At 43.5% G+C, this 7,856-nt stretch overlaps 1 protein-coding gene across 3 annotated transcripts in view; it reads left to right on the top strand.

Annotated features, from left to right (window-relative positions):
• Positions 1 to 7,856, top strand: part of Ppp2ca (protein phosphatase 2 catalytic subunit alpha) — a 27,513-nt gene that overhangs the window by 653 nt on the left and 19,004 nt on the right. The gene's annotated exons all lie outside the window — the stretch shown is intronic.

The following is a 7,856-nucleotide window of genomic DNA, read 5'->3' as shown; positions in this document are numbered from 1 at the left end:
GCGCGCTGATTGGCTGCCGCCGCCGCCGCCTAAGATGGCGCCGCGCGCAGGGCTCCCGAGCTTCGGAGCCTCCCTGGCCCGGCTGGGCTCGGCTCCGCCGGGCTGCGGGGCCGCGGGAGCTGCGAGGCCGGGCGTGGGGCCAGGTGGGTGGGGGCCTCTGCTCGCACGCAGGCCTGGTTCACGGAGCCGGCGCTGCTCTGAGGGTCCCCCGAAGACCGGCGGGAAGGCCAGCCGCTCTGCAGAGGTCACCTCGCCGGCGAGCTCTCCCAGCGCCCGACTTAAAAGTGTGCCTTTAAGGACCGGGAGAAAAACGGCTCACCTAATTTCTACGAAGGGCATGGTGGTAGTTTGAAGGAAGGAGTATAAAGTTTTCATAGTTGGAAGAAATGGAGGATTTGGTGAGTCATACTACACAAGGAGCTTTTGGATTGGAAATCAAGTGTCAGTTTAATTTATGATTTATATGCTGACTCAAACTGGTAGTGTGAAAGCCTTCTCTATTTAACATGCTTGGCATCTTGCCATTTGTGTTGAGAATGAGCAACACAAACGGTAAGAGTCAGATTTTGTGTTCTCCCTCTTGGCTGAAAAAGTTGCTCGGTTGTGTTGTGTTTTTGTGGCTGCCCGAGGTAGTGGTGGTGATCCCTGTGTCGACCTCTCGCTGCATTCTAGACCGCTCTGAGCCTTCAAGCCTCTCGGATGCTGGAAGTGGATTGTTGTAGTCCGTGTAATCCCGCTAAACTCTGTAGTGCACGTTACTAATTCCATTTTGGTTTCCCCAAGGGGTTGGGGAAGCAGGCGCCTCAGCTGTCAGCTGTGTTGTATTTTTGAAGTTCTGTTAATTCGATTTTCTAAAGTATATAAAATGTTTGTCTCCACTGCGAACGTTTTAGCTTTGCTTTTCACAGTTAATTTTAACGTTTAATTATAGTGCGGAATTATGGAATATTTTGGTATCTTGTATTAGTGGGAAGAATTTTTGGAGACATGCTCTCTTTGTGGTTTGATAGGAAAAGGAGGTTCATGAGTTTGGTGCATGTATTCAGAAGACAGTTTCTCAGCAACCGCTAAGAACAATAGAAATTTAAGTCAAATTTAGATATGTTTACCCTGTCTGTACAAAACACGACTAGTTGATGAGGTAACACATCTCTTAGAGTTGAATTTAATATAAGCAGTATATTGAATTCCTGTTTGTCTTTTTTTTCTGGGTTTGTTTTTTTTTTTTGGGTTTTTTTTTTTTTTTTTTTTGGGGTGGGGGACGGTGGTATTCCTGGTTGGCCTGGTACTGGTCATATAATATAGCCAAAGTAGCCTTAAACTTGTGCCCTTCTCTCTCAGCCTCCCAAGTGCTGGGGTTGAATGCATGTGCTGCACTGTGCCCCACTTGAATCTCCTGTTTTGACCTTAATTCTCTCCTGTCACATGAGGGTAGGTATTTTTAAAGTTTAGAAGTAGGCCTTTAAACATTATTTAACATATATTGCCAGGTCTGAGCTTCTAGTAACTGACTTGAGTTTGGACTTTGAACATTTTTGAGTCAGCTAGATGACTGATCCTCTGTATAAAAATAGAGATGATGATGTCATTGTTAAGACCACTCACTCACTGCTAGTAGGACCTGGACACTGGTCCTCTTTGTTTCCCAAGTGAGTAATTGTGACTTTTAGGTAGTTTCTTGGTCCTTGTTTCCTGACTGTAAAATGAAGAGTTAAAACATCCTGAGGTCACTTACTAATCTTGAGAGATAGGAAGGATTCTGTTCTAAACTAGTACTTTGTTACTGAATGTCCAAGATTGCACACTGAAGGGAATCAGAAAGCAACAAAGAATAAGTTATACATATTCTCAAGCAGCTTTGAATCTAATTGGAAAGACTAGCATGGACTGTGTGGTGGTTTTCATTGTCAACTCAACAAAATCTAGACTCACCTGGGAAGTCTCAAAGAATCATCTGGATCTGGTTGATGTATGGGGATTGTCTGGATCATGTTCTTTGAAGTCAGAGGATCTACCCACTGTAGGTGGCACTATTACCTATGTAGGAGTGGGTAAGCTGGCCCTAGTTCCATTCCCCAGGACCCACATAGTGGAAGGAGAGAACTGACTCCTGCAAATTGTCCTCTGATCTATACATATGCACACACAAATAAATCTAATTTTAAGTGTAAGCATGCATGCATTGCTCTCTGTTCCTAATTATGGATGTGATATATTAACTAACTCGAGCCACTGTGACTTCCCAGTGGGATGGACTGTAACCTGGAACTAAGAGCTAAAATAGACTCTTTCTCCCCTAAGTTTCTTTTGTCGGGCTGTTTTCACAACAGGAAATAAATCTAAATATGGAGGCAAGTAAGAGATGACTATGAAGTAGGTTTACTTTGGAGACGATAGACCATAATGTTGGATGCTGGAGTGGGAAGGACTGAAGCTTAGCGGATCCAGTGGTGGTTTTTTTATTTATTTATTTATTTTTGCCACAGTGTGGAGCTCAAGATGTAGAAAGTATAATTAGCTTAGATCCCTCTTTCTCAATACGTACAGATTTAGGTTTTTGCTTTTTTTTTTTTTTTTAATTTGTTTTATGTGTAAGCATGTATTGCCTGCATATAGGTAAGTGCACCTGTGTCCTGCAATGCCGGCTGAGGACAGAAGAGGCTGTTGGATCCCCTGGAACTGGAGTTACAGACAGTTGTCAGCTGCCACGTGGGTGCTGGGATTCGAACCCAGGTCTTCTGCAAGAACAGTGTTCTTAACCACTGAGTCATCTCTCCAGTCCCAGGTTTTTGCTTTTTATGTATGCACATGTGTGGAGGCCTGAAGAGGGCGTTGACCACCTGGGGCTGGAGCTAGGTGGGTGGGAGCAGACCTATTTGTGTGCTAGCAACCAAACTGCATGAGCAGTATGTACTTTTAATCACTCAGCCATCTATCTCCCAACTCCAGATTTTGGTTTTGAGAGCCAAATAAACAATATTTGGAGCTTGGCGCTATGCTAGTTTCTATGAAATAGATTTCTTTTGATGCATTTTGTCACCCAACTTTCATGTTTTCAATTGTAATAAAAATCAAAGTTGAGGGGCGGTTAAGAACACTGGTTGTTCTTGCAGAAGACCCGGGTTCGAATCCCAGCACCCACATGGCAGCTAACAACTGTTCATAATTCCAGTTCCAGGGGATCCGACAGCCTCTTCTGTCCTCTGCAGGCATTGCAGGACACGGGCGCACACACATTAAAAAAAAAAAAAAGCAAACCAAAGTTGAAATATTGGGAACTATGTAAACTTCCCAAACAAAATTAATATGAAGACTTTTTAGATATATGGGATACTTGGCTTGATATGTTTGTACAAGGCCCAGTAAAACTGAAATTTACTTCTCACTGGTAATACTTGTATAGCCAGTGGCATCTCTGGTTGAAAAGTACATTTACTCTTTGGTGTGGCTGCCTTTTTTTTTTTTTGGACAGACAGGGCAGGGTCTCACTATGCAGCCCTAGCTGGCCTGAAACTCACTGTAGACCAAGCTGAGCCCATCTCATACAGATCCACCTGCCTCTGCCTCCCAAGTGCTGGGATTAAAGGCGGGTACCATCACGCCCAGTGCCTTTAAATATTTATTTTATTGTCGAGACACCTGTCTTTATATACCCCCAGACTGACCACCTACTTCTGTCTCCTGAATGCTGGGACGACAGGCATGTGCCACCACACCCAGTTTAAACTGTAATTTTGAAAACACTAAGCTAAATTTTTCATTAGTATAAGAATTATTATTATAATTATTTTTTTGCCTCCCAAGCTCTGGGACTACAGGCATGCACCACCACGTCTGGCAGTATAAGAAGTTTTTTTAAACAATTTATTTTGTGTGTATCAGTTTATTGCCTGAAGTATCAGTTTGCTTTTCGATAACTACAGTAAAGTTGTTTTTTATTATGACTTAAGCACTGGTTTTGGGTTGGGTTCAGGTTTTGGCCTTGTGCTTTCAGGTCTTCTGACTACTTGGAGAATGTTCTTAGATGACTGGGCTTTTTTCTCCAAAGGAGTTCTCTACTTAGGTATGCAGTTGTTCATTGCAAACACTGGAAATAAAATACAGACATAAATACAGGCATTATGGCTCATTTAGTTTGAACATTTGTTATGTGTGGAGAAGGGAGAGAGGTTGCTGCCTTATAATTTGGTTAGCTGAATTTTTTTTTATTTTTAAGTGTATGAGTGTTGTGCCTGAATGTACATAAGTGCCCCCGTGTTGTGCGGTGCCCTCAGAGGACGGAAGAGGGCGTTGGATCCCCAGTAACTGGAATTACAGATGGTTGTTAGCCGCCATGTGTTGGGATTTGAACCCGGGTCTTCTGTAAGAACAGCCAGTGGGTTTTGGGGGGTTTTTTGTCTTTTGGGGACAGGTCTTCCTGTAGCCCAACTGGGGCCTGGAACTCACTGTGTAGACCAGGCTGGCCTGGAACTCCCATGCGCTGGGATTGAAGGCTTGTGCCACCGCAGCCAGCTTTTTGTTTCAGTCTTACTGAGACGGGGTCCCCCTGTAACTCCAGCTGCTCTGGAACTCACTATGTAGACCAGGCTGGCTTAGAACTCAGAGAACTGCCTCCTCTGCGTCCCAAGTGCTGGGGTTAAAACAGCCACTGTTATCAGCTGCAATAAACTGAAATTTTTGACCAAGATTGAACTCTTTATATGAAGTAGTCTGTTGAGTATTTATGTTACTTTTAGAAGCGGTTTGACTTACTCCAAAGAGCTAGTTAAGAATATTGAGAACAAGCAGGCAGTGGGCACATGCTACAGAATTTTTCATTAGACTGACATGCAGTTACCATTCTTGGTTGTAAATACAAATCTAAACTCAGAACAGGCTTGACTGCAGGGGCTAAAACTGAGGTTGCCTGGGGTGATGAGGTCTTGCATTGCAGATTCCTCTTTTGAGGTGCTAATGATGAAAGGGGCAGGCGAATTGGGCCATCCTGAATTGTGAAGTAGATGGTTCTGTAACGTGAAGCATTGCCTATGTTCCTGCTTTCTCAGATACTGTCCTCTTCCTCTTGGAGAAAGTAATTATTCTTCCATTTGCTGGTGGCTAACTACATTTGCCCCTCAAAGATTATCAAGCCTGTGTGTGTGTGTGTGTGTGTGTGTGTGTGTGTCAGAGTCCCAGCAGAGGCAGGCAGAACTCTCTGGGAGTTCAAAGCCAGCCTTGTAGTGGCAAGTTCAAGACCAGTTATGGCTACATAGGTAGAACCTGTTCCCAGAAAAGAAAAACCCCTGGTCTTTTTTTGGTTGTCTTAGTATAAATTATGAGATGGAGTTGTAAAATATTCTAATAAAGGCAACTATCTTTTATATCATCATTGGGAGTTTATACAGTCCAGTATGGTGGTGCACACCTTGAATCCCAGCACTTGGGAGGCAGAGGCAGGCGGATCTCTGAGTTCCAGGCAAGCTGGGGCTATAGGGATACCCTGTCTCAAAAAGATTTAAAAAAAAAATTATCTTTATTTTGTGTGTATGCATGTATTGCCTGGATGTAGGTCAGTGCACCCGTGTCATTAAATGCCTATGGAGGACAGAAGAGGCTGTTGGATCCCTTGGAACTGGAGTTAGACAGTTGCCAGCTGCCATGTGGGTGCTGGATTTGAACCTGGGTCTTCTGCAGGAACAGTCAGTGTTCTTAACTGCCGAGCCATCTCTCCAGCCCCTTTTGGACTTTTTTTTTTTTTTTTAATCTTTTTGGGGGGGGCCAGTTCCAGGGGATCTGACAGCCTCTTCTGTCCTCCACGGGCATTGAATGACACAGGTGCACTTACCTACATGTAGGCAATACATGCATACACATAAAATAAAAATTTTTTAAAAGGACAAAACAAAAACAAACCTTTCTTTTCATCGCCATAGTGTCCACAATCTTTTTTGACAGTACTTACTGAGCTCCCAGGTATGATGTGGTATTGCAGTTTTGAATCAACTTAATGAGAAAGGAGAAGAGTTGTATTCACATACACCGGTTCCCCAGTCCTCCCTATTTCTCTGTTGAGGATCAAAGATTGGCAATATAGGTGCATTTTGTGCTTGGGAGAGTGATGGACCCTGGGGCTGCAGAGATGGCTCAGCAAGCAGTTAAGAGCACTGGCTGCTCTTGCAAAGGATTCAAATCCACCCACATGGTGGCTCACAGCCACCTATAACTCCAGTTTCAGGGGATCCATCCATTGCCCTGTTCTGGCTTCTGAGGATACTACATGCATGTAATATACATACATGCAGATACATACACATAAAATAAAATCTTTTGAAATCCTGCTGCTGGGGGGACTGGAGAGATGGCTCAGTGGTTAAGAGCATTGGCTGCATTTACACATATGCAGGCAATACACACATGCATTTTTTTTGTTTGTCTTTTTGAGACAGGGTCTCCCTGTAGCCCCAGTGGTCCTGGAACTCACTGTGTAGACCAGGCTGGCCTTGAACTCACAGAAATCCGCCTGCCTTTGCCTCCCAAGTGCTGGGATTAAAGATCTGCACCACCACGCCTGGCTCATGCACATTTTTTAAAGATAATTTTTTTTTTTTTTTTTAAAGAGTGATGGATAGCTGGGCATGGTGGCACATGCCTTTATTCCCAGCACCTGGGAGGCTGAGGCAGGCGGATCTCTGTAAGTTCCAGGCCAGCTGGTGCTACAGGGAGACCCTGTCTCAAAAAGACCACCCCCCCCCAAAAAAAAAAGAAAAGAAAAAAGAATGATGGGCCCTGAAATTGAGACCTGGTGCTGCAGACAGCCCCAGCCACGAAGGTTGAATAGGAGGGCTGTGAGGTGGAAGAAACCTTAAACACCATCTTGGCTAGCTCTGTTCTTTTGAGACAGTCTCCCTATCCCCAGCTGGCCTGGAACTCACACACATCCACCTGCCTCTGCCTCCTGAGTGGGATTAAAGGTATGTGCCACCACACCAGGAAGATTGTCTTTAGAGGCAAGAGCAGGGGGATTTCATTTCTCCTGGTTTGTCATGACGTAGTTTGCATGATGGTGGCAGTGTTGTTTCACTTGTCGAATGGATAACTTTCCCTGTGGGAATGCTCAGTCCATTCATACATATGGAGTTGGCGCGTCTAGAGATCAGTTCCTTTGGTCAAGCTTTAATGAGAGTGTTGTTTGGCCACAGAAAAGATGGTTATATGACACAAACTGAAAAGCAAAAACTTCAAGGTTTTCTTTCAATACCATTTTAGTATTATCCCTTATTCCTGGCATTTTTCTTTCACTCAGACCCTAAACTGTAAAGTTCTAAAATATTGCTTAGTGGGATATAATACTTTGATTAAAAAGCGTGCATTTTCACTTTTTTTTTTAAAAAAAAATTGAGCTTGGTCATGGAGACACGTGCCTGTAATCCAAATACTTGAGAGACTGAGATAGGAGTGTCCTGACTCTGAGACCAGCCTGGGCTGCATAGTTAGTGAGTGTCAATTTGACCAGAGCTGCATAGCAAGACACTGTCTCAGAAGAACAAAAAGAATAAAGAGTATGAGACAGAACTTTCACACAATAGTAGAGGCACCTGTTGAGGGTAATTAATGGAAGACAAGCAGTATGGAAAATGTTAGTTGAAGTTAAGATCATTTGCTTCAAGGTAATATACTTCCTCTCTTACATACTGGCCTCCACGCAGATCTGGCCTTTTTATACTAATCTGTCACAGACCTTAATTTTTATTTTGCACAACTATGAAAATGGCATTTCAAAGAACCTTTCATCTTGCACAGCTAAATGAAATTCTCTTAGGGTATTAAAGAAATGTTCTGCCTGAGAATTTGCTTTGCTGTTTAAAAACCTAAAATCT

Source organism: Nannospalax galili, unplaced genomic scaffold (genome assembly GCF_000622305.1).
Source record: "Nannospalax galili isolate Female #2095 unplaced genomic scaffold, S.galili_v1.0 scaffold970, whole genome shotgun sequence".
In the NCBI taxonomy this organism is placed as follows: domain Eukaryota; kingdom Metazoa; phylum Chordata; class Mammalia; order Rodentia; family Spalacidae; genus Nannospalax; species Nannospalax galili.
This window is presented reverse-complemented; position numbering and strand designations above follow the sequence as displayed.